The sequence below is a fragment of the Tachyglossus aculeatus genome, chromosome 10, assembly GCF_015852505.1.
Source record: "Tachyglossus aculeatus isolate mTacAcu1 chromosome 10, mTacAcu1.pri, whole genome shotgun sequence".
Taxonomy (NCBI): Eukaryota; Metazoa; Chordata; class Mammalia; order Monotremata; family Tachyglossidae; genus Tachyglossus; species Tachyglossus aculeatus.
In genome coordinates, this window is record NC_052075.1 from 33,858,951 (window position 1) to 33,884,862 (window position 25,912).

The 25,912-nt window shown below is 42.8% G+C and overlaps 1 protein-coding gene across 1 annotated transcript in view; it reads left to right on the top strand.

Annotated features, from left to right (window-relative positions):
- Window positions 1–25,912, top strand: part of FOXP2 (forkhead box P2) — a 605,003-nt gene that overhangs the window by 197,302 nt on the left and 381,789 nt on the right. The window contains exon 3 of the mRNA XM_038752832.1: window positions 10,262–10,352. The gene's annotated coding sequence lies outside the window, so the exon portion shown is untranslated. The remainder of the gene's footprint in view (window positions 1–10,261; window positions 10,353–25,912) is intronic.

The following is a 25,912-nucleotide window of genomic DNA, read 5'->3' on the forward strand; positions in this document are numbered from 1 at the left end:
GCACTTAATATGTGCCAAGCACTGTTCTAAGCTCTAGGGGAGATACAAGATAGTCAAGTTGTCGCATGTGGGGCTCCCAATCTTAATCCCCATTTTACAGATGAAGTAACTGAAGCAGAGAGAAGTTAAGTGATTTGCCCAAGGTCACATAACAGACACGTGGTGAAGGCGGGATTAGAACCCACATCCTCTGGCTCCAAAGCCCGTGCTCTTTCCACTAAGGCATGCTGCTTCTCTGCCCTGATACTCTGGAGGTTTGGAGTCAAGCATCTGTGACTCTGGAGGAGTCAGGCTTCTGCCCCTCGGGGGGAGAAAGGATGCGAAGAGACCCTGTTTCCAAAAGACTTGGAGACAGTGGAGAGTAGACTCTGGGATGCCCCTAGGAAAGGAGGAGAAGCACTAAAGGAACATGATCCCCTGAACCCCAGTAATGTCTGTCTCCCTGTCTAGACTGGAAGCTCTCTGTGGGAAGGGAATGTGTCTGTTTATTGTTATATTGTATTCTCCCAAGTGCTTAATACAGTGCCCTGCATGCAGTAAGTGCTCAATAAATATGATTGAATGAAGTGTGGAGGGTGTTGGGGCAGAAACTGTTAGACTTATGTAAAGGCCATTTGAATTGGATTTGTTTAAATTGTTAGCAAATTAAGAACCCAGTAAACAATTTTTCAGATTCTGGTATCTGCCTGCAGTTGGGGCTGGACTTGGGGAGCTGCAGGTGTGGGTGGGAGAACTTTTTTTATTTTTGATGGCATTTAAGTGCTTACTATGCGCCAGGCACTGTACTAAGCACTAGGGTAGATACAGGCTAATAAGGTTGGACGCAGTCCATGTCCCACATAATAATATGTGGGGCATTTGTTAAGCGCTTACTATGTGCTGGGGTAGATGCAAGGCAATCAGGTGTCCCACATGGTGCTCACAGTCTTAATCCCCATTTTACACATGATGTACCTGAGGCACAGAGAAGTGAAGTGACTTGCCCAAAGTCACACAGCAGACAAGTGGCAGAGCCTGGATTAGAACCCATGACCTTCTGACTCCTACTACGCCATGCTGCTTCTTAGGATTTAATGACAGACTGAATAAACAGGTTGAATGAAAGAGCTAAGTTAAGGATAAAGCCAAGGTTATGGGCTTGTGAGATGGAGGATGGTGGTGATGACAAAGTCAAGGAGAGGACAGGGTTTGGGTGGGAAGCTGAGGATTTCTGTTTTGGACATGTTAAGTTTGAGGTGACAGTGGGACATCCAAGTAGAGATGTCCTGAAGAATAGAGGAAAATGTGAGCGTGCAGAGGAGAGAAGTCATGGATAGGGAGAGGTAGATTTGGGAGTCATCCACCTAAAATGGTAGTTGCAGTAACCAGCTCAGAGTAGTGGGGGCTAATCCTTAGTGACCAGCTTCCCTGTTCTCATTTATTCACTTCATTCAACCATATTTACTCTGATGATTCCATTGTTTTCTCTCCACTGGTAGAGGATTCAGGGGATTCACACAGGCCTGTTTGCCCTGAGCACTTCTTACACTGATCAGTTTCCCAGCAACACTGGCAGCCCTAAGTGGGACAGATATTGTGTCAGATCTGATTGTAAATATCAGTGGTATCTAGAGAAGCAGCCCGGCCTAGCAGAAAGAGCACGGGCCAGAAAGTCAGAGGATGTGGGTTCTAATCTCAGCTTTTCCACTTTCTGCTGTGTGACCTTGGACACGTCACTTAATTTCTCTGTGCCTCAGTTGGGAGACATCTGTAAAATGGGGTTTAAAAACCTGTTCTCTTCCCACTTAGACTGTGCGCCCCATGTAATGTTGTATATTAATTAATTAATTCATTCGTTCAATTGTATTTATTGAGCGCTTACTGTGTGCAGAGCACTGTACTAAGCGCTTGGGAAGTACGAGTTGTCCCAATTACCTTCTATCTCCCCCAGCACTTAATACAGTAACCTCTTAACAGATATCGTCATGATCATCATTACTCCAGCACTGTGCATGGAACATAGCAGAGTGGCTCAGTGGAAGGAGCACGGGCTTTGGAGTCAGAGGCCGTGGGTTCAAATCCCAGCTCCGCCACTTGTCAGCTGTGTGACTTTGGGCAAGTCACTTCACTTCTCTGGGCCTCAGTTCCCTCATCTGTAAAATGGGGATGAAGACTGTGAGCCCCTCGTGGGTCAACCTGATTACCTTGTATCTACCCCAGCGCTTAGAACAGTGCTTTGCACATAGTAAGCGCTTAACAAATACCAACATTATTATTACTACAATTATTCATTCATTCATTCATTCAATGTCATATTTATTGAGTGCTTACTGTGTGCAGAGCACTGTACTAAGCGCTTGGAAAGTACAATTCAGCAATAGAGACAATCCCTGCCCATATGGGGCTTACAGTCTAGAAAGGGGGAGACAGACATCAAAACAAGTAAACAGGCATCAGTATAAATGAACAGAAAATTATAGATTCATTGATTCAGTTGTATTTATTTATTTATTTATCACTCCCCTCCTCAAAAACCTCCAATGGCTACCGATCAATCTGCGCATCAGGCAGAAACTCCTCACCCTGGGCTTCAAGGCTCTCCATCACCTCGCCCCTCCCTACCTCACCTCCCTTCTCTCCTTCTACTGCCCATCCCGCACCCTCCGCTCCTCCACCACTAATCTCCTCACCGTACCTTGCTCTCGCCTGTCCCGCCATCGACCCTCGGCCCACGTCATCCCCCGGGCCTGGAATGCCCTCCCTCTGCCCATCCGCCAAGCTAGCTCTCTTCCTCCCTTCAAGGCCCTGCTGAGAGCTCACCTCCTCCAGGAGGCCTTCCCAGACTGAGCCCCTTCTTTCCTCTCCCCCTCGTCCCCCTCTCCATCCCCGTCTTACCTCCTTCCCTTCCCCACAGCACCTGTATATATGTATATATGGTTGTACATATTTATTACTCTGTTTATTTATTTATTTACTTATTTTACTTGTACATTTCTATCCTACTTATTTTATTTTGTTGGTATGTTTGGTTCTGTTCTCTGTCTCCCCCTTTTAGACTGTGAGCCCACTATCGGGTAGGGACTGTCTCTATGTGATGCCAATTTGTACTTCCCAAGTGCTTAGTACAGTGCTCTGCACATAGTAAGCGCTCAATAAATACGATTGATTGATTGATTGATTGATTGAGCTCTTACTGTGTGCAGAGCACTGTACTGAGTGCTTGGGAAGTATAAATCGGCAATATATAGAGACGGACCCTACTCAACAACTGGCTCACAGTCTAGAAGGGAGAGACAGACAACAAAACAAGTAGACAGTTTTCAATATCACAGAAAAAAATAGAATTATAGCTATATACACATCAATAATAAAATAGAGTAATAAATATATACAAATATACACAAGTGCTGTGGGGAGGGGAAGGAGGTAGGGCAGAGGGAGGGGGGTGATGAGGAGGAGAGGAAAAAGGGGGCCTCGGTCTGGGAAGGCCTCCTGGAGAAGGTGAGCTCTCAGGGCTTTGAAGGGAGGAAGAGAGCTAGTTTGGCAGATATGTGGAGGGAGGATATTCCAAGCCAGAGGTAGGATGACAGGAAAGGCAAGAACAAGGCACATTGAGGAGGTTAATGGCCGAGGAGTGGAGTGTGCAGGCCTGGCTGTAGAAGGAGAGAAGGGAGGTGAGGTAGGAGGGGTCGAGGTGATGGAGAGCTTTGAAACCGAGAGTAAGGAGTTTTTGCTTGATTCGAAGGTTGATAGGCAACAGCTGGAGATTTTTGAGGAGGGGAGTGACATGCCCAGAGCGTTACTGTAGAGAGATAATTCGGGCAGCAGAGTGAAGTATAGATTGAAGTGAGGAGAGAAAGGAGGATGGGCGATCAGAAAGGAGGCTGATGCAGTAATCCAGTCAGCATAGCATGAGAGATTGAACCAGCAAAGTAGTCGTTTGGTTGGAGAGGAAAGGGCGGATCTTGGCAATGTTGTGGAGGTGAGACCATTAGGTTTTGGTGATGGATTGGATGTGTGGGGTGAATGAGAGAGTGGAGCCAAAGGTGACACCAAGGTTGTGGGTTTGTGAGATGGGAAGGATGGTAGTTCTGTCTACAGTGATGGGGAAGTCAGGGAGAGGACAGTGTTTGGGAGGGAAGATAAGGAGCTCAGTCTTGGACATGTTGAGTTTTAGATGGCAGGCAGACATCCAGATGGAGATGTCCTAGAGGCAGGAGGAGATACGAGCCTCTTAGCCAGGAATAGATGAAGAGGGTCCCAGGGGCAGTGTTATACTTCAGGCCGTAGAGAATGACCCCTCCCGGGGGCATGGTGAGGAGCTCTGCTGCAGTTATCTTCATGCTTTCTGGAATGACGTGCAACTGGTTGGGGCCTTCTGAATGTTCCTTGAACAACTTCTGCATTGGGCCCACTAAGCCAATATCTACACCATGAATCCATCCACTCCAGCTTTGATTTCAAACAGTTTGAGCCATGTGACCGTTGCCAGCACTGATTGATAGGCGTCGCTCCTCTGATCCATCGGGAGAAGCAAGGCAGCCATTCCCCCAGTTTCCAGAGCCCCTCAGCGATGATAGGTCTGCACCAGCAAGTTCATGTAACTCTCCAGGAAGAGTTTATCCACGTTCATGTAATTGCTTTGGTCTGGGAGCAAGAATTGGATCTATACATATATACGTAAGTGTTATGGGGTGCGGGGGAAGAGCAATGGGAGCGAGTCGAGGTGATGTGAAAGGGAGAGGGAGCTGAAGAAAAGGGGGCTTAGTCTGGGAAGGTTTCCTGGAGTAGGTGAGTCTTCAGTAGGGCTCTGAAGGGGGGAAGAGTGTTTGAATTTGAGGAGGGAGGGTGTTCCAGGCCAGAGGTAGGATGTGGGCTAGGGATTGATGGCAGGACAGGTGAGGTGGAGGCACTGTGAGGAGGTTAGCACCAGAGGTACAGAGTATGCAGGCTGGGTTGTAGAAGGAGAGAAGGGAGGTAAGGTAAGAAGGGGCAAGGTGATGTACGGCATTGAAGCCAATAGTGAGGAGTTTTTGCTTGGTAAGGAGGTTGGTAGACAACCAATGGAGGATTTTGAGAGGGGTGACATGCCCAGAACATTTCTGTAGAAAGATAATCCGGGGAGCAGAGTGTAGTATGGACTGAAGTAGAGAGAGACAGGAGTTTGGGGGGTCAGAAAGGAGGCTGATGCAGTATTCCAGTCGGGTTGGATGAGTGATTGTAATAACCTGGTAGCAGTTTGGATGAAGAGATAAGGGCAGATCTTGGCAATGTTGTGAAGTTGAGACCAGCAGGATATGGTTACAAATTGGATACATGGGGTGAATGAGTGAGCAGAGTCAAGGATGACACCAAGGTTGTGGGCTTGTGAGATGGGAAGGATGGTTGTGCAGTCCACAGTGACGGGAAAGTTAGGGAAAGGACAGGGTTTGGGAGGAAAGATAAGGAGCTCTGTCTTGGACATGTTGAGTTTTAGGTGGTGGGAGGACATACAGGTAGAGATGTCCTGAAGGTAGGAAGAGATGCAAGCCTGGAGGGAGGGAAAGAGAACAGGGGAGGAGATACAGATTTTGGTGTCATCCGCGTAGAGATGATAGTTGAAGCCGTGGGAGTGAATGACTTCTCCCAGGGAGTGAGTGTGGATGGAGAACAGAAGGGGGCCGAGAACTGAACCTTGAGGGACTCCTACGATTAGGGAATGGGAGGGGGAGGAGGAGCCCATGAAGGAGACTGAGAATGAACAGCCAGAGAGATGAAGAGAATGAGGAGAGGATGGAGTAAGTGAAGCCAAGGTTGGTTAACGTATTGAGAAGGGAATGGTCCGAAGTGTCAAAGGCAGTTGAGAGGTTGAGGAGGATTAGGATGGAGTAAGAGCCAATGGATTTGGCAAGAAGTTGGTCTAAAATTCTTATCATTCTTGTTTTGTTGTTTCCTTGCTCCTCCTTCCTGTCATTGTTATGCCATTACCAGTGAAAAATGAACAAGCATCTCTCTTTTTATAGTGTGTGGTTGATGCTATTGAGCCCTCATGGATTATCTAGCTCTGTATTTAGCATCATATTGACATCTGGCTGCTTTTTTAGCCCACAGTTCTGGATTAACACTGAGACCTATACAAATATAGGGCTCAAGTAGTAAAACAGGTAACTTTTACAAGTAAAACTGTCCCTCAGCACTCCTCAATTTTCCTCTTTTCCAATGGTCCCAAATAGATCTTGTATCTCTACCTTCCTTAGCTCAGTTTGAAATTTGCAAGTATTTAGATAGTACGTATGTTATTCAGGAAACTGATTATTCAGTTTGCTTCTTTAGGTTGCATATATTTACTTGTACGTTGTATGTTGGTTTAATGGTTCTAATTGGTCTAATTATTTTAATGGATAAGTTTAACTGGCACGAAAGGACTTTTTATAAAAAGTTGTTTCAAGAGGTTTTTTTTTGAAAGCAGGGGCTCAGCCTTTTGATAAGTTTCTTTATAGGTCTGGATCATAATTACAGTTGTTTTGTCCTTCAGTTTTTAGAAAAAATGAAATATATCTTGGCATCCTGTTATATTTTGCCATGCCTAGAATTCCAAAGTAATTCTTCTATAAAATAATTTAGGGTGGATGCCCCCATTTCAGGGACCTGTCCTGATTTTAGACAGGTGTACCCCCACACTCCCTGGAAATGCAATCTGTCTATTTATAGTTTTTGGTGGGTCTTATGATTAGTGTGCTTTTGTAATAAGTTGCAGTGAAAAAGTATAAGCCCCAAGTTTCGTGGCAAGCAATGCACAAGAGCTTAGAATCAGGGTGAGGGGCTGGCTAATGTCAGATGCTGGCTTCTCCTGGGGAGTTTTTGGAGGAAGAAATCTACAGAAAAGACAGGGTGGGGGAAGAGAGAGAGAGAGAGAGAAAGAAAAAGGAAGAATTGTTCTTCAAATCTGAAGGAGATTCTGCTGTAAGTAAATCACTCCCTGGCCGCTTATTAGTAAAGATGATAAAATCTGCACACACAGATATTGTCCTGGGCCTTGGTACTACAGTTTCCTAGTTGCAGGGTCCCACACTGTATTAGGAGGCAGAGTTTAAGTAACCATCTCTGCTCAAGAAGAGCCTCAACTCCCTACATTCCTTTCAAGCCGGACTGCTGCTCTAGTCTCCTGGCCATCTGCTTCATTGCCATATTGCACAAGGAAGCCATAGGCTGTTGGAAGTGCATGGCTGAAGAAGCCTACTCTCATTGGGAAAGTTGAATGCTTTTCTGGATTATTATCTGGACAAAAAAAAACCCATCAAAATTGCCTTCTAGCTCGAAGGAATCAGCTTAAAATTATGGATGAAAGGTGATGGAAGAGTGATCAGGGAATTGAGTTGTCATTCATCCAGTTAATATCATAAGTGTTGGTTGGTAGCTCCTCCCCTAGCCACCTCAACACTCCTGCCCACTGATTCATTTATTATGATTAATTTGTTCTATGTCTATTCATCCATCTGGGTGTTAATATTTCTATTTACTCTTATGCTTTCTTTACTGCTGGATATGCATTCACTTATAGCTACTGGTCTCTTGAGAGTATGATCAGGGATTGTTTCTGAGCCTTCTATATCTTGCCCAGGTAGGACAATGGTCTTCCCACAGGAGAGTGCACAGATGGTGATGATGAGGATGTTGATGATGATGATGATTAAAATAATAATAATACAGTGATAATGGCAATGATAGGCCTTGAATTGAATTAGTAGTTTAGATATTCAAACTCACTTTTTTTGTTTAAAAGGTGATGGAATAACTTTCCATGTTTGAATAAGAGTAGTAAGGGAGTTTGCTTAATTGGAGAGTGGTTTTTTCCAGGGTCCATCAAAGCTCCCTAACTCATTCAGAGAGTGCTGACCATGGTAATTTATAACTTTCTTTTGTGCAGTCATTGCATAGTAATTATTGATAACTATAGTTATAAAAGTATCTACGTTTCATCTGTTATATCAATCTTCTAGACTGTGAGCCCGCTGTTGGGTAGGGACCATCTCTATATGTTGCCAACTTGTACTTCCCAAGCACTTAGTACAGTGCTCTGCCCACAGTAAGCGCTCAATAAATACGATTGAATGAATGAATCAATCAATCAGGCAGAATGATAACCTCACAATAGTCCATAGTACAGTCCCTGACCTTCTGGTAATCTAAAAACTTTCCTGATTTCTGATTCCAAACACTTTTTGCATATTTTTCCTGAGAGGTGTGTCCCTGCAGATCTAGAAATCAGCAGTGGTTTACAGTGGCAATATGTATCCCCAGCCTCCCACCCCTGCTGATCACCTAGTTAGGTTGCAAGAAACCCCCTCCTCTTCTGCTTCCATGACCCTCTATGGCTTCACTCCCAAGAGGCAGTGTTGCCTAATGGATAGAGCACAGACCTGGGAGTCCAAAGGGCCTGCGTTCTGATCCTGCTTCTGCTCCTTGTCTGCTGTGTGACCTTGGACAAGTCACTTCTTTGCGCCTCATTTACCCCATCTGAAAAGTGAAATTAAGACTGTGAGCCCTATGTGGGACAGGGACTGTGTCCAATCTGATTACCCTGTACCCAGTGCTTAGTACAGTGCATGGCACAGAGTAAGAGCTTAGCAGATATCATAAAAGAATACCTGCCCTGCAACAACAGGAAGGTTACCTGAAGCAGAAGTACATGGTCTCCAGTAGATTGAAACTGACCAGGAGGCTGAAGCTTGGGTGACTGTAATTCTGACTATGACTGCTGGACTTGAGGAGCCTGAAATTCTGCTCCTTTAGCCGTAGAACTGGGATGTTCTTTCTGTCTTAATTTTTTGTATTCATCTTTGCCCATGTCTTATATGTTTTTTGTTTCATCTCTTCATCTTTCCTTGTCTGCTGTGTGACCTTGGGTAAACCGCTAAATGTCTCTATGCCTCGTTTTCCTCATCTGCAAAATGGGGTTTCAGTACTTTTTGTCCCTCCTACTGGGAGGAGATAGGGACTGTGTCTGGCCTAATTATAGCATTTAGCACACTGCTCAGCAAACTGTCAGCGCTTACTAAATACCACAGTTGTTGTTATTATTCTTTGGACCTGAGAGAGAATATTAAGTGTAGCTAGGGCTGATGAAAATGTAGACTGTAAAATATGCTGACAGGCCCGAAGGGCCTCGGCAAGGTATCTTCGTGCCAGAATGATGATAATGGTGGTGACAGTGAAAATGATGGGAAGAGAGGCATCAAAGGAAATGTAGCAGAATGTAAAAAGACCAAATGCCCTACTAGCCACTGACCACCATGGACCCGGATAGAGTCCTGTACTTGATAGTTGATTTGCCTGTATCTCTGAGGCAAGTTTGATCTAGTTAAAGTATTTGGGTCAGGAAGGGAATTGGCGCCTGGCCACCAAGGGCACCTGGATTGGTGACCTTGTCCCAAATGGCATGAGCGTTTAGATTCGGTTTGGGTGGTTTTGACCAACCTCCCCACCCAAATTCTAAGCCCCTACTAGATTGTAAACTCCATGAGGGGAGGAAGCATGCCTACTTATTATCGTACTCTCCCAAGTGTTCAATACTGTGCTTTGCACAATGAAAAGCAGTCAGGCCTAGTGGAAATATACTTATCTGTGCCTCAGTTTCTTCATCTGTAAAATGGGGATTCAATATTTGATCTCCCTCCTACTTAGACAGTGAGCCCTAAGTGGGACAGGTACTGTGTCTGACCTGATTATCTTGAATCTATCCCAGCGCTTAGCCCAGTGCTTGGCAAATAGTAAGTGTTTAACAAATAACACAGTTATAATTATTAGTAAACACTCAAAAGCACCAGGGAGTGATGATGATGATAGTGAATTACTAATAATTTATTTATATTAATGTCTGTCTCTCCCTCTAGGGTGTAAGCTTGTTTTGGGCAGGGACCATGTCTACCAACTCTGTACTGTACTATCCTGAGTGCTTAGAACAGTGCTCTTTTGATGCTTCTGTCATCTCACCAGTGAGAATCCCGAAGCTTAGACTAGTGTAGATGCACCCAATTAGTGGGAGGACAGGAATATTCCCCGGGCTCCTTTAACCCCTTAGCTGATTCCGTTTTCCAGTGCTTTGGCCAGAGCAGTGAGTTTGGAATTTCACTGTTGAAATCAACAATTTGAGTAACGGAAAATCAAAGCAAATATACAGATCAATTTACTTGAATTTTCAGACTTTATGAACCCTACAATACAAACAGAGGAGCAGTCCTGTATAGACTTCACCCTAATTATAAGGCTATTTTCCAAAGGCTTTTTCTTTTTCTATTAACAGGTCCACTGTGATGTGATGCTGGGACTGAGCTCATTCATTGCCCTAGCTTAAGGTGGCATTAGAAAGTCTTGTGCAGACCTGGAAGAGGCAAGTAAGTGCCCCGTTTTGACTCTGGAAAGTTGCTCTTTGTGCTGCTAATTCCCCAATGCTATGGGGTCCATCCTATTTCACTGCATCAGTGCTCTCTGATAGATTCGCTCTCTGATGAGGTTGAAAATTTTTAGATGGAGTTTCACAACACAAGGAGGCTGGCTTTACCACATTTCCTTTAGTTTGTTTTCCTGGCTTCTCCTTTTAATATAACATTCCCCCCTTCCTGCCATTTTTTGTTCGTTAACAAACTTAAATAGGGAATTGAATGTTGCTCATTTTTAATCTGGGTGCAAACACATTTGAAATAGGACAAGAGTTTGAATGTTGTTCTAGGGGAAAACTTTTCTTGATTTAAAAAAAATCGGGTGATTTAGTTTTTGTCACTTTATCTGTGTAGAATGACCATTTGCTTGAGGTTGGGTGGGGCAGTCCTAGAAAGAAAGAAATATTGGAAGGATTTATCCAGGTGGATGATCCAGTGGTCACCATCTTTCCCTCCAAGAAAGACTATACAGAAATGCATTTAGTTCATGGGTTAGAATAAAGATGTCTGGAAGCCAGAACAATCTTCAGTCCCCAAGAGATTTCTTCCCACAGCTGCCTTTTTTCCCTGGATGTCCTGTTGGTGAAAGTATTCCAAAATGCATTTAAATACCAGATATCCCTAAATGGATATTTAGGATTCTTATCTGTTGTAATCCTAGAGGAAGATGAAAAGCTAAAATGGAAGTGCAAATCGGTAAAGTTTTGGTACATGAAGCAGTGTGGCTTAATGGAAAGCACAGGCTTGGGAGTCAGAGGTCGTGAGTTCTAGTCCCAGCTCCACCATTATCAGTGGTGTGACTTTGGGCAAGTCACTTAACTTCTCTGTGCCTCAGTTACCTCATCTGTAAAATGGGGATTATGACTGTGAGCCCCATGTGGGACACCCTGATTACCTTGTATCTACTCCAGCCCTTAGAACAGTCCTTAAGTAAGGGCTTAACAAATCCACCATTATCATTATTTGCAGGGGTTGTTATCCTGGTTTACTGTTTTGTGATTGTATGCCATTCAGCCTCAAGATACATTAAAAGCTTCCCCCAAATGTCTGTATTCTAGCCACAGATTTCCCATTAACCTTCTTTCTTGCCCCAAATTAATCTATGCCTAGCAGTGTGTCTCAATTTAGAGACTAAGCTGTTTTCTGATCTCTTCAGCATTACTTAGTCAACTTTGAATTTGGTTCAGATACACAGAGGTCGAAAAAATATTGACAATTATACGTTAATAATTTCATTCCTTTTTGGAGATTTGACTTTATTATGCCTAAGCCTTTTGAGATTAGTTTATGGTTCCTGTGTAACAGCAACAGCAGCTCAGCAGAACAGTAAAGTTCTCTTGATTCTGTGAAATATACTTTGCAAATTCTGAAAGTTTGAGGAAGAGAAAATAGATTTGAGTGTGTGTCTTTTTTAGCTGTAGAAAGCCTAAGTGATCTAAGGGCCCAACAGTGCCATTATGATGCGGCGGTGAAGGCACTTGTGTGTGGTTTCAGAATGATGCCAACAAGAAACACAGCTGATTTTAGGCTACATCCCAGGCATCACAAAACCCAGTCCCAAAACTGTCCTGAACTCCCAATTTGGGAAGTTCACAGAGAAGACTTCCACCATGTTCTTGTGTGTGGAATGCCTCGGTACTTGTGTCAGAGTAAAAATAATTTCCTTGCATTTTATCCACACTCATCCATCGCCCTTATGTTCCCCTTCCTTGTGTCCTTCTAACTTTTGATTCTGATTTTGTGTTTTTTTTCACTGGGAAGAGTCAAATATTGTGTTTTTTGGGTGTCCATTCCGTATAATGTCTTTGCTTCCATTTCTGTTTTGTTCAACTATGAAAAAAGCTAAGTTCTTTGACTATATCAGAAAGGTTTAGGACACCATCAATGAGGCAATTCTAGACCACAGGGGCAGCAGTTCAACAGCCACAAATAAGGGTTGCTTTGGAAGCTGTCACCCAACTAGGACAGATTTTCCCCAAGCCTTAATGGCTAGGGGTAGAGCCCATGTTCCACTGCCAATTGTTCTTTGATTCCGGTAAAGGGGAAACAAGTCTTGCAGTAACTTGCCAAATCTGGGTTTCTCCAGCCTGTGTAATGAATGACAGCCACATGATGGTGTTGTCAGTAACGTTTGCAGGGCTAGATGGCGGCATCACATTTTGGAAAACTGTCTTTGATAGGCATATTCACATGTTCATACAGTCGCAATTTCAGGAGCATTTGTCACCAATGAAATAGCAATGAAACATCAAAGAGCACAGCTTTTTTTTTCCTCGCAGGGTTGGAGAAACTAGCTATTTTAAATACCTTCTAAGGAATCCTTAAGTGAAAAATCATTCTCCCTCATTTGCTCAAGTCACAGAAGAGTGGGTTAGTTGGCAGAAGCTGCATCTAGAGCTAGTATTCTGGTTCCAGAATTTTAGAATAGTCTCTAACTCGAAGCCCTGTAACTACATTTTTCTGTCAGATGTCTTTTTGGAGGTTGCATTCATCTAGCCCCCTCCCCATCCCCCCAGCCTTACCTCCTTCCCCTCCCCACAGCACCTATATATATGTTTGTACATATTTATTACTCTATTTTACTTGTACATATTTACTATTCTATTTTATTTTGTTAATGTGTTTTGTTGTCTGCCTTCCCCTTCTAGACTGTGAGCCCGCTGTTGGGTAGGGACCGTCTCTATATGTTGCCAACTTGTACTTCCCGAGTGCTTAGTACAGTGCTCTACACACATTAAGTGCTCAATAAAAATGATTGAATGAATAAATAGATCGGAGGAAGGTGGTTGTTATTGGACCTACCAAGTGATTTAATCTGGATCAGGCCTGCCGCATGCCATGAGCTGGTGGGTAATGACAGCATTTGAGGGGTTCTTGAACACATCCATGACTGGCTCGTGGCCATATAGGCGGTGCCATGTTGGAAAGGGGATGATCAGGTACTTCCACCTTTCAAAACCTCCTTCCCCCCAGCTCTTGGGCACACACCCATTCTTCATAGTTATCTGTCCTGCAGATACTTACTGAAAGCAGTAAGTGCCCTTCAGGTTGAGATACCCCAATTCTAAATCATTGTTCGTTGAGCCAGATTTCACAGAAGGTGGTGGTCATGTTTGAAAAGTGTCTCACCTCCAGCTTCAAGCTGTCCGTTCTTCTGGTGTGCTCTTTTTCAGAGGAATACTCTCCCATTAATATCCTTATGTAGGTGAATCCTCATTATAATCCTACCATCTTAAAAAAACCCTTCAATGTAAAGCATGCCACGAGAGTCCAACATTCCCTACGGAAGCACATAACCACAACTTGCGTGCAGATCCATCAAAGGACGCACACACTCATCTGAAATAAGGACTTGTTGAGAACCTGCACCTTTGCTAACAGCAGAGGAAAAACATGGGTGCTTCAGTGACCATTCTGTCCCAGTCACTTTCTTTGAGTTCCTTGGTGGAGGAAAGAAAAGGCAAAAAATCAGAATTGTGTGATCGAAATTTTTCTACAAAGGAAACAAAGACCTTGGCTCAGAGTTCTGGAGCCAGTGGAGAGTGGAGATGGTGTTGAAAAAAAAAAATCTGCTTCCTGCAGGGCATTGTCTTGCTTCCAGCTCCTTGGAGTGGTGGTGAGCCTTGGGGGATTCAAACCTGAGCTGATGGGCATCACAGATCCTGCTGTTCAATGTTGGAGATGCTGTGCAGTCACAGTCTTCATCTCACTCTTACGTGTCATTTCATTCATTCACTCATTCATATTTATTGAGCACTTACTGTGTGCAGAGCACCTTACAAATGCTTGGAAAGTACAGTTCAGCAACAAGGAGAGACAATCCCTGCTCCCAGTGGGCTCACAGTCTAGAAGAGGGGTCCAGAAAATCCATCAGAGCAAGGGTGGCTTGGAGATTTCCCTCACTCCAAAGGGGGGCTGTTGTGTACTTTTTACCTAATTGGTTGGGTATGGCCCCTGATTCTTTCAGGTTGGAGGAGAACCTTGTGAACCCAACGTGCCACCTGATTTTATTTTATTTTTCCTCTCCCCTGACAGAGGTGGACCATGTAGACTTTTCTTTGAACCACCACGTCTTCACTCAGGACTTACTCGGTCTCCCCTTCAAAATACTCATTTTGTACAGGTTGATTCTTCAGACAACGTTTGATTTTTCCAAACTTCCTAAGTGAGGAAGTTCCCAACAGTCATGATTGGTGATCTTTTCTCTGTGAAGATCCACCTATGTATTACTGATGGAGAGAGGGCACATAAATTTGTATCCATCCTGTTTCAGTTCACTACATTTTTATCAATGCCTCTGTTCTATCTTGAAGCTCCTGGCCATGTTTTCATTTGATGGTTGTCCAAAAAATAGGGACCCAACTTCCATGGGAACTGTTTCATCAAGCCTTGTCTGGTCATAAAGTAACAGTATGGTGTTCTGCAGCTGAGAAGCAGCATGGAGTAGCAGATAGAGCATGGCTGGGGAGTCAGAAGGTCAAAGGGTTCTAACCCTGGCTCTGCCATTTGCGTGCTGTGTGAACTTGGGCAAGTCACTTTACTTCTCTGTGCCTCAGTTACCTCATCTGTAAAATGGAGATTGAGACTGTGAGCCCCACATGGGACACGGACTGTGTCCAGCCCAATTTGCTTTTATCCACCCCAGTGCTTAGAAGAGTGCCTGGCACACGGTAAGTGCTCAATAAATCCAAGAATCATTATTATTATTATTATTATTATTATTATTATTATTTGGAAAGTTGGGTGGTGATGCACTCCGGAAGTGATGCAACTGATCACCAAAGTGAGTGTTGGACAACTTAATCATTCTTATTGAGCGCTTATTCTGTGCAGAGCACTGCCCTAAGTGCATGGGAGAGTACAATGTAACAGTTTGTATACATGTTCCCTGCCCATAATGAATGGCAAATGGGTGAGGAAATATGGCAGGAGATTATTTGGGCTACATTTACCACATCCTCCAAGACAGTGTCCCACTACCACCCCTTTTATGATAGTTATTCCTGGGAAAGAGGGAAAAGAAACTCAGAAGTGAAACAACTTTCCTCATCAAAGTGGGAAAAAAAAGAAGTTTACATTTCAAAAGTCGAATCTGTGGCCTGGAGCTATTTGGTAGTAAAAATTTTGCTACCATTATACAAAGTAGCAAAATATGGATTTTAACTGGCCTGCTTTTCAATTCAACTGAACATTAAGTACATTCTTAATGGTCTGATTTGCTGGGAAGAGCACTATTACAATAATCTACTTTTTACAGCCCATATCAAATATGAACTTGCATCACTTATTACAAAGTTTGTGCTTTGGGAGACATTTTCACAGCATCTAGCAGTGAAGCTCCACATTTCTTGGAATTAGTCTTTAATGATATCATCTTCCAAAACGAGCTGTTGCTCCAATACACTGATTGTTTTGTGGTTAATGTCTAATCCAACGGCTATATTTAAAATGTCATACAAATTTATAAGGAAAGGACTGTGGCAGACGGCTGTTGTATCAGTAATTGTAGCAAAACGTTACGGACGGAGTGGCTTGCAGCTTGATGCTTTTAGAGTTTCTTTTCGAACAAGACCCAAATGGTGGAGGTGAGAACTCATTTTTCCCTCTTAAGCCATTTGATTTTTTTTTTAATTGCTCAGGAATGGAGGACTATTATTGAGGGTGTCATATGGAATAAAGTTGGAGACTAAAGCCTCCTTTTAGCTGTCAGTTTTATTAAGGAGCTCATCGTGTGCTGAACCAGGCACCTGTATTGTCTAAGAAACACGCTGCAGTGTCTGGGGAGAATTTGCTTTCTCTCTGGGCTGCTTTATTAGGGTTTTCTCTCTCGCTCCCTGTTGCCCCGGCTTTACGCCAGCTTTCGAGCTGCAACTCACAGCACAGTAGGTCTAATGTAGATTGACGCCTTTGCCAGAGAACTGATTGAAACTTGTGTCTCAGAGTTGCTAAAGCTCACTGAACCATTTTATTGAAGATAAAGTAAATAAAATAGATTGCCATATGAGAATTCCCTGAAATCAAATGGAATAATGTGACAGGTTTAAGCCCATGAAGAAGGCAAGGCACTGAAGCAGACGGGAATTCTTTTTATGCACAATATACCAGGGAAAAAAAATCCCTAGTCCATAGGAGCCAAACTATTAATGCTTTTTTTTAACCAAAAGAATAATAATTGTGGGAGGCAGTTAATTTGGCTCACATGCCATATTTGTTTGTCCTGGAATAGTAATTCCTTTTTTAAAGAATTCTTTCTTTCTGTTAATAAAACTTCTGAGACTAGAACATTGTGCCAATTTTTTCTTTTTGTTCCTTTGACACTTAAGTGCATGGATCAGTAGCCTTATAGAATTTAATAAACAACACAGATGAACGGATTTGCTAAAGTGCACTCTAGAGTCCTCAGGTTTGAAGAGAACAGAGAGCCCGCTCCGTTCAAAAACAATTCTGGAGGCAAAGCGGAGGCTGGGTGTAATATTTAATGTTTTCATAGTCAACAGTGAACACAAAATGAAAGAAATCCTTTTGGACAGGGCTCTAGAGCTGTGGTTTCCAGAGCAAAGAAGCCAATGGGAAGAAATCTGACAAATATCTAGTTTGATAAATCTCATTAGTCGGCGCCACCATTCAGGGGCTCAAAATATTAATTTTTATTGCATAATGACCCCCGCTTCTCGTTAGACAAATTATTGGGTTAGCTGCAGAGCATACTCTGCCAATAGCATATCAATCGCATGCTTCAATTCATCCCACTAAATCAATCCTTTTCTATAAACATGCATCAGTATTTTTCTTTAGAAAAATTCAAATCACAACCACAAGTTGTCATGTAAAAACACAGTAATTACACTTGAAACCAGTGCGAATCCTAAGGCAGGAACATTCTTAGTATATATACCTCTCTGTAGTCTTTCCGACTGCCACTAATTTTTTCACACCTTATTCCACCTTAGCAAAATGAGGTCTCAACAGGACTCCAACATGGAAACTGATGGCTACTGATATTGTTTGGTACAATGAATATTTGGGTGACATGTATCACCATTCCATTTAATTGATCTATAGGCCTCTGCCTCTCATAGCTTGTAGTGGTAGAACTAGCAAATAAAGTGATTATGTGGATGATGAGAATAAATTGATGGTTCATTTTCATTGATTTCCATTCCAATTCATTAAGAATTGAAAGCCCACAGACCCGTAGTGAATTTGGAAACACCAAAAAATGGGGTTTGATAGGACTTGAAGAGCTGCAAGTCATCTAGAAAAATCTATCCAGTCTAACAGTGGTTTTAGGCTGGAGACTATCATTCCTAAGAGTTAGATATCTGTTCTGTTATTATAGATCTCTAGAAAAGAGATTCTACAATTTCCTTAGGGGATCTAAGACTGATTTTCCCAAAGGATTTTTTGTCTACATCCAACTTTATCTCTAAAACTTGAATTCCTTTCTCATATCCATAGAATTGGGCAATAATGGTAAGTAGTAGTAGTCACAATAATAGTAGTAGTAGTAATGTTGCTTATTAAAACATCCCACTTTGATTTACTTCCTTTCCTCTAGAACTTAAATCCCATTGGTTTTCTATTACTGTTAGACTGCAGAATTTCAATAATAGTAGTAGTGGTATTTATTGGTATTTAATGATGACAGTACATTGCCATACAATGGGCACGGTGCTTGGGAAAATATGACCAATAAAAAACCAAAAGAAATTTTGCAGGAGTTTCTACTGTATTCAGGGAGACAAGCATACAAATAGTATAATAAGCTTGTTTTTCATTAAACTCTTCTACAGACAAGAAACTACTCAACAGTTCTTTTCCAGAATACAGAATCTCCAGTGTTTTAAAGTATCCTCAGTTTCTCTAATTATTTTCATTAATCTCCATACTCTCACCGGATTCTCTCCATTCTTCTAAAAAATCCAGTGATGATGATATCCCAGTCAGGGAGAATTTTTTGCCTATAACTTGTGAGAAGGAATTGATTGCTAGAGGTTGTGTTGAGCATGGACTTTCTCGTCCATGCTACCCATTGTCACACTGTGACGTTGGGTGCCACAAGCAAATAGGAAGGAAGGGATGCCACTGCCTATTACAAGAATGTTCCTTACACAATCCTTTTTTGGCCAGAGTAACCACAGCATTGTTCTGATATAGTTCTGTAGTGCCATAGTCCAACATAGTCGTTCATTCATTCAGTCTTAATTACTGAGCGCTTACTGTGTGCAGAGCATTGTACTAACTGTTTGGGATAGTCTTTAACTATAAAATGGGACCCACCAATTTTAGTATGATTATCCTTGAATCTATATCCATCTCAAATGCAAAAGATTTAAACGCCCCAAATTTTATATTCAAACCCTAATTATTCAGGTCCGTTAGACATCCAAAAAGACGGACACTTTCTGTACCTTAGTCCTGCATATTAGTAAATAAACATGGTAATTTGTTCATTCATTTATTCAGTAGTATTTACTGAGTGCTTACTGTGTGCCAAGCACTGTGCTGAGTGCTTGGGAGAGTACACTGTAACAGACACATTCCTGCTCACAATCTAGAGGGTCAAGAGAGCTCTATCATGTTAAGTAAATGAGAGTATGTCTGCTTATTGTTATATTGTAATCTTCCCAGCGTTTAGTACAGTACTCTGCCTAAAGTAAATGCTCAATCAATACGATTTAATGAAAAGCGTACGGTAAGCAATTTTAGAGATCAGTGCTGTCGTCAAATAGCCCCTAAGATGCATGTAGTTCTTTGTCTTCAAACACGGCATTTGTAGGAGTTAAATCCTGTCATTACATGCCATCGTTTTTATTTAGAAGAGACCTGAAAAGTATTGCTATATTTGGATAAAAATAGAAAAAAAAACCCACATTAATCTCCAGACTATGTACAGCTCTAGACTGGGTTTCATGTATTTCAGATAATTCATCATCATTATAATCAACAAATTTCCCTCCCCAAGCTTAAATTTCATAAAACCTGAACCTTGGCCGTCCCTAAGTCCTAACCATCCAGTACCAAGTTTTAAAGAAATGAGACACCTTGTGCCTGACCCAAAGTAAATATATTTTTTAATTAAACTAACTTTCCAAATGGATCCTCAAAGGGTAAAAGAGAAAAATAAAATCCATAGTATTTCTGAAAAAGAATATTCATTCATCTTGAATAAAATTTCTAGGCTCAATTATTAATTACCTTTATGCTTCACTTTTTGTTATACTCTCCCAAGCACTTAGTACAGTGCACGGCACACAGTAAGTGCTCAATAAATACAACTGAATGAATGAACTCCTTAGATTCTCAGGCATAGCCTGAGCAATGCCTAGCAGTAGAATAGCACTACCATCACTCTCATTGAGTCAAATGTCTTACAGCTATCGGTAGTGGATGTATCTCAATCTTGATTTCAACGTCTTGCAATAAAGTGCATCTGTGAAGCTCCATGATTGTAATAAGTGCACATTTCATCACCCATTCCAACCCTAAGGTCATGGTTGTGGAGATGAACTACAGTCGACCAGTGAATTAACAAAATAATGCAGGAAGTGACCTGCTAATCCTGTCATTCTAGTTCTGACTTTGCTTGGTGTAAAGGACTCTCTGCATACACTCCACACATAAAGACTCAACCTTTTCACAATGGGGATCCCTTCCCTTAAGTTTCATTACATCTTTTATTTTCTTTTGAAAAACTATATTAACTTTAGGCCCCAGTGGCCAGACTTAAATTTGTTTAGGACTGATTGGATAGAAATGAGGCTATGTTGCAAGTCTATTTGCTTTATTTAATTTATGGTAGTTACAAAAGTTTTTAAAAATGCATTTAGAATGCAATGCTACATACCCAGGGAAGATATTTTTGAAATGTATATGTATGGAGTATATATAGATGTATTTATGTATAAGTCTAAAATCAAGTCAGGTTAATGTAAACTGTAGTACTAGGGTACCTACAGAACTCTTTCAAAGTTTAGACTCTATGTTAGTACTTCTGTGGTGGATGACAAACTTAGGGCCATTAGTTCTCACAGCTGTTTTACAAACCTTGTTTCTTCGTGGGGTAAAGAAGCTACTATCCCTATAGGCAGTATACCAGGCAGTTAGAGAAGCAACATGGCCATGTGGAAAGAGGTTGGGCCTTGGGGTCAGAGGACCTGCGTTCTAATCTTGTCTCCACCAAGGGCCTGCTGTGTAACTTTGGGCAAGTCATTTATCTTCTCTGTGCCTCAGTTTCCTCATTTGTAAAATGGGGATTCTACTCCCTCCTACTTAGACCATAAGCCCCGAGTAGGACTGGGACTGTGTCCAACCTAATGATCTTGTGTCTACCCCAGGGCTTAGTACAGTGCTGGGCATGTAGTAAGGACTTTCAATCATTCATTCATTCATTCGTATTTATTGAGCACTTACTGTGTGCAGAGCACTGTAGTAAGCGCAGAAGTAGAAGTTGGTAACATATAGAGATGGTCCCTACCCAGTAGCAGGCTCACAGTCTAGAAGGGGGAGACAGACAACAAAACAACACATATTAACAAAATAAAATAGAATAGTAAATATGTACCAGTAAAATGGAGTAATAAATCTGTAGACATATGTACAGGTGCTGTGGGGAGGGGAAGGAGGTGGGGCTGGGAGGATGGGGATGAGAAGGAGAGGAAGGAGGGGGCTCATTCTGGGAAGGCCTCCTTTAGGAGGTGAACTCTCAGTAGGGCTTTGAATGGAGGAGAGCTAGCTTGGCGGATGTGTGGAGGGAGGGCATTCCAGGCCAGGGGGAGGATGTGGGCCAGGGGTCAACAGCGGGACAGGCGAGAACAAGGCACAGTGAGGAGGTTAGCAGCAGAGGAGCAGAGGGTGCGGGCTGGGCTGTAGAAGAAAAGAAGGGAGGTGAGGTGGAGGGGGGGGGGCGGGCAAGGTGATGGAGAGCCTTGAAGCCGAGAGTGAGGAGTTTTTGCCTGATGCATAGGCTGATTGGTAGCCACTGGAGATTTTTGAGGAGGAGAGTAACATGCCCAGAGCGTTTCTGCACAAAGATGATCCGGGCAGCAGCGTGAAGGGACTGTCTCTATATGTTGCCAACTTGTACTTCCCAAGCGCTTAGTACAGTGCTCTGCACACAGTAAGCGCTCAATAAATACGATTGAAGTGTAGATTGAAGTGGGGAGAGACAGGAGGATGGGAGATCAGAGAGGAGGCTGATGCAGTAATCCAGTTGGGATAGGATGAGAGATTGAACCAGCAGGGTAGTGGTTTGGATGGAGAGGAAAGGGCGGATCTTGATGATGTTGCAGAGGCGAGACTGGCAGATTTTGGTGACGGACTGGATGTGAGGGCTGAACGAGAGGGTGGAGTCGAGGATGACACCAAGGTTGCGGGCTTGTGAGATGGGAAGGATGGTAGCGCTGTCAACAGTGATGGGAAAGTCAGGGAGAGGGCAGGGTTTGGGAGGGAAGATAAGGAGTTCAGTCTTGGACATATTGAGTTTTAGATGGTGGGCAGACATCCAGATGGAGATGTCTTGAAGCCAGGAGGAGACACGAGCCTGAAGGGAGGGATAGAGAGCAGGGGCAGAGATGTAGATTTGGGTGTCATGAGCGTAGAGATGATAGTTGAAGCCATGGGAGCGAATGAGTTCACCAAGGGAGTGAGTGTAGATAGAGAACAGAAGGGGACCAGGAACTGACACTTGAGGAACCCCTACAGTAAGGGGATGGGAGGGGGAGGAGGAGCCTGCAAAAGAGACTGAGAATGAATGGCCGGAGAGATAAGAGGAGTACCAGGAGAGGACAGAGTCTGTGGAGCCAAGGTTGGATAGCGTGTTGAGGAGGTGGTCCAGTGTCAAAGGCAGCTGAGAGGTCGAGGAGAATTAGGACAGAGTATGAGCCGTTGGATTTGGCAAGCAGGAGGTCATTGGAGACCTTTGAGAGGGTAGTTTCGGTGGAATGTAGGGGACTTAACAAATCAACGCTTAGAACAGTGCTTGGCACATGGTAAGGGCTTAACAAATACCATTATTATTCCCACAGCTATAATTAAAGAATAAAGCTGGGTTGTGCAGACAATAAGGCTCTAACTTAAATGTGGCTAATATCACCTGAAGCTTGTAACCTATTTCATTAGAAACCTAATCCACTGCTCAGAGCTATAGGTCCTGACTTTTGAGTACTTACTGTGTGCATACCACTGTACTGAGTGCTTGGGGGGAGTACAGTGCTGTAGAGTTGGTAATAATAATAATAATGATGGCATTTATTAAGTGCTTACTATGTGCAAAGCACTGTAGTAAGCGCTAGGGAAGATACAAGGTGATCAGGTTGTCCCACAGGAGACTCACAGTCAATCCTCATTTTACAGATAAGGGAACTGAGGCACAGAGAATCTAAGTGACTTGCCCAAAGTCACACAGCTGACAATTGGCGGAGCCGGGATTTGAACCCATGACCTCTGACTCCAAATCCCGGGCTCTTTCCACTGAGCCATGCGACCTGATCCCTGCCCTCAAGGAGAATACAATCTAGTCCTAGCTTTTTCCATTAACCCCAGTGCTTAATAGCACGGGGGCCTGCTGTGATGGAGGCAGAAGAGGACAAGGACACTGCCCTTGCCCTCTAGAAATTTACTCTCAGGAAGAGATTGTTAGGTCCTTGAGGTCAGGGATCTTGTTTACTCATTCTATTGTATTCTTCTAAGTGCTTAGTAGAGTGCTGTGTACACAGTAGGTACTCAGTAAATATTGTTGATTGATGAGAGACAGAGCAGAGTCACAGCTCATTGGACCATCAATCCATCTCCATGATGGTGATGGAGTCAATCACCTTTCAACCTTTTAAGCTGAAATCCCTGGTTCATTCAGCCAAAGGCCCTGAGAAGTTGAGAGTTTACAATCAGGGCTGAAAGACTCCAAAATAATGGTTTTCTGGTCTGGAATGTCTTTGCGGCCAACTCCTCCCGGTTCTCATTCCCGGGACTCTAATTTTGTCTGTGCCCTCAAAGTGAAAAGTTATCCCTAAACAGACTATGGTGTTTGGCAATGAAAAGCACAGATAATCAACCCATCCATCAATTAATGGTATTTATTGAGTACTTAAAGGGTGCAGAGCACTATAGTAAGCACTTTGGAGAATACAAGAGATCTCTGCCCACAAGCTAAGGGTGACAGACATTAAAATGGGTAACAGATAGGGAAAATAGTAGAAAACTATCGCTGCTGCCCAGATTCTGCCCTGCAGTCAGGGATTGCCCAGACCAGTGGTTGGTGAGTAGGGCTCAGTAGAAGGAAGGGAGGAGACTATGGCTTAAGACATTTTGTTAGAGCTATGAAGGTGAGCATGAGGAGCTTAGTCTTAAAACATTGTGGGCAGGGACTGTGTCTGTTATATTGTTGTGCTGTACTCTCCCAAGCAGTTAATACAGTGCCCTGCACACAATATGTGCACAATAAATGTGATTGATTGAATAGACAGAGAGGAGCCATTGTAATAGTTGCAGGAGAAGTCTTGTTTGATCAAATGAATGTAAGGGAAGCCATAGTATAGTGTTTGAGTTTTACTCTCTTTCCCACCATTCCATAACAATGGAGATAAATTTGGCCTCAGTGACCATGGTATCAGCTAGTTTTCCCAAGTCATCTGAGTTTAACATTATAGTATTATTGAGAGCTTCTTCTGATTGACCTCCTCTCTGCTTGAGAAAAAGGGAGTGAAAAAAGGGTGGAGATAGAGAGGGAGGGAGGGTCCAAATGGCATGGGGCAAGGGGAAGCAATGTCCTGGTTGTCTACAGAATGACAGTCACCTCAAGGGGTCCAGAGAGGCTGCTGCTTGGGATGAGAGGGGAAAAAAGCAGCATCCCAGTTCCAACAGCCCTGGAGTGGCAAAGCAAGCCATCAAATTGCTGCTGCTGTTGGCTCCAGAAGATATCAGTCAATAAATCAGTGGTATTTATCGATAGCTGACTGTATGTAGAACACTATACTAAGCCTTGGGATAGTACAGTATAACAGAGCTGGAGATGCGGGACATTTCCCCTTTAACTTTGCCCCCCCCTTGACTATAAGCCGCATGTCAGAGTGGATAGAGCATAGGCCTGGGTGTCCTAACGTCATGGGTTCTAATCCAGCTTGTCTGCAGTGTGACCATGGGAAAGTCACCTCACTTCTCTGGGGCTCAGTTACCTAATCTGTAAAATGAGGATTGAGACTGTGAGCAGGGACTGTGTCCAACTTGATTTGCTTCAATCCACCCCAGCACTTTGTACAGTGTCTGGCACATAGTAAGAGTTTAAAAAATACGTCATTATTACTATTATTAGGTGGGCCAGGAGCCAGGTCTTGTCTGCTTACATTCTGAGTACCCTAGTGCCGGCACATAGTTAACAGTTAACAAATTCCACAGTTCTTCTTATTATCATTATTACTATTACGTGGTGGGGAATTGGGGGAGGGTCTCTGTTTACTCCACCACTCTGCTGCCTCTTCCTGGGGGATGGGAGAGGGGGACAGATAACTGCTAAAACCAGCACTCCAGGCAAATCAGAAACAAAGAGTTTTGTGTGGTCTGAATGTAGTTTTGAAGAGACCAAACCCCTTTCATTTGAATGGGAGTTGATCATTAAAAATGTGCATAACCATCAGAGGCCTTTTCCCTCCTTCCAGTGTTTTCTGTTGTTGTTTGTTTGGGGTTTTTTTTTTTTGGCTCACCCATTGTTAAGTAATTCATTCACTAAACTCCTCCAGTTTACTCTCTTGATGGGCCATCCTTCTCTAGTTGCTGTGCGTTTTAGCAACTTCCTTGCCTGCACCTCTTTCTGCTTTGGTTGCAGACTAAGTGGAAAGAAATTTATTATTGTCAGCTGTGCCACCACCAACATCAGCTACAATATGCTTTTATTTGAGTAGCTAACATAGTCTGGACACTGAACTGGACTCTTTGAGGGACTACTGAAGAATAAGATGTGAGCCCTGCTCTCAAGGAGCTTATAGGGAAGACAGATATAAAATGATAAATATGCAATAATTTAAAAAAGGCTTGCAGGCCTCTCCCCACCTGTGGGTCCCAAAATGTCTAAATATGTAGCTGTGCACAATGCAGATTGCCCTTAAAACTCTGATCTGGTTTCTGTAGCCTCATTGAAAGCAAATAGTTTTCTAATGTGCAGATGCTTACCTGTTAATAAGTAAACACAGGGACAGATTTTTGAGGAAAATTAAATGTGATGCTTTACATTACCTAACCTAGAAGTGTGCTTACAATTACTACTTATATTATTAAGGTAAATCTTAACCAAAAGAAAGTTGACATGAATTAAGAGACAAATGACCTATATTCACTCTCCAAAATTCATGTTCTTTTAGAGTTATTTTAATTGGTTGTTCACTGGTACAGTTAACATGTGATTTGGACTGTTCACTTCCATTCAACCAAAGAGATTGTTAATAGTTTGAAACAAGTCCCCCAAATGAATTAAATTTAAATTCAAAACAATTGAGATTATAAAATAAGGAAAAGCCACAGATTAT